This window comes from Suricata suricatta, chromosome 1 (genome assembly GCF_006229205.1).
Source record: "Suricata suricatta isolate VVHF042 chromosome 1, meerkat_22Aug2017_6uvM2_HiC, whole genome shotgun sequence".
NCBI lineage: Eukaryota > Metazoa > Chordata > Mammalia > Carnivora > Herpestidae > Suricata > Suricata suricatta.
This window is the reverse complement of record NC_043700.1, coordinates 1,102,754-1,104,143: the sequence shown is the minus strand read 5'-3', so window position 1 is coordinate 1,104,143 and position 1,390 is coordinate 1,102,754. Positions and strand designations below refer to the sequence as shown.

The following is a 1,390-nucleotide window of genomic DNA, read 5'->3' as shown; positions in this document are numbered from 1 at the left end:
CAAAAATAAATACAGGTAAAAATATAAAATAAAAGTCACTATCTTAACACATGCACACTGAAACAGTGGAAAATTATGTTCCAAAGAGTATTTTCACCATAAAGAGCAGATCACTGTTGGCGCCTCATAACCTGAGTATGACACAATAAACGTGGAAGATAAAAAACAAACTCTCGATTTGGGTTTCTATCCTCCTATCCCTCTCCCTTCTCTGAGTCTCCCCTGCCCATCTCTACACTAATGGCCTTTCCCTCCGTTCTCACTGAACCCACTGCTTCTTGCTCGAGTCACCTGTCCTTCACTATCCAACGGTGCTGTCAGGACCAGGGGACCAGCATGCTCTGCAACCCGTCACCGCTCATTACCCCCTCACACGTCCATCCTCCCTTCCCAGTGCGCACCACCATATTCACAGGGACCCATCACCCCTCTTGACCCCTCCCCGCCCAGACCCCCAGGGCCCACACCGAGGTCCACAGGGACCTGTCACCACTCTTCACCCCTCCCCCACCCAGTCCCCCCACTCACGATCACAGGGCCCCCCTTCACCCCGTCCCTTGCCCAGCCTCTCCCGCGCCCACCCCCTTGTGCACAGGTCCTGTCAACTCCCTTCACCCTTTCCCATGCCCAGTCCCCACCCCTGCCTACACCCGCCTTCAGAGAGGGGCCATCACCTTCTTCACACCCTCCCCCTCACCCCACCCCTTGACGTTCACAGGGACTCATCACCCCTCTTCACCCCCTGCTCCACTCGGTCCCACCCACCCACCCACAGGGATCCATGACCCCCCTCTTCACGCCACCCCCGCCTGGTAACCCCCCAGCAACCTCATGTTCACAGTGACCCGTCACCCCTCTACACCCCCTCCCCCGCACCGTACGCCCACCTCCGCGCCCGCACCGTGTTCACGATGACCCATCACCCGTCTACACACCTTCCCCTGCCCTTTCATCCCCCCGCCGCGGCCACTCCCGTGTTCACAGGTACCCGGCACCCCTCTTCCACCCTCCGCGCCCTGTCCCACGCCCCGCCAAACTCTCACGTTCACGGGGACCCTTCACCCCTCATCAACCCCTCCCCCGCCCGGTTTGCACCCCGGGCGCTCCCCCTCGTTCACAGGGACCCGGCACTCCGTTATACCACCTCCCGCGTCCATCCTCCCTTCCAAGTGCGCACCACCACATGCACGGGGACCGTCACCCCTCTTCACCCCCTCCCCTGCCCGGGAGCGGGGGCGGCGTTCGCGGCCGGACCTACACCCACCCCAGCAGGCGGAACCGGCGGCAGGGCGCGCGGGACCCCGTCCCTCCCGGCCCAGGACTCGGGGGCCCGGTGGGGCCGCGAGGCGCCGCCCTCAGCCGGAAGCCACGCGCTCACCCTCGCCAGCAG

At 62.9% G+C, this 1,390-nt stretch overlaps 1 protein-coding gene and 1 long non-coding RNA gene across 11 annotated transcripts in view; one reads left to right on the top strand and one right to left on the bottom strand.

Annotated features, from left to right (window-relative positions):
- LOC115287128 (zinc finger protein 14-like) overlaps positions 1–1,390 on the top strand; it is a 119,907-nt gene that overhangs the window by 78,320 nt on the left and 40,197 nt on the right. The gene's annotated exons all lie outside the window — the stretch shown is intronic.
- LOC115287206 overlaps positions 1–1,390 on the bottom strand; it is a 9,812-nt gene that overhangs the window by 7,551 nt on the left and 871 nt on the right. The gene's annotated exons all lie outside the window — the stretch shown is intronic.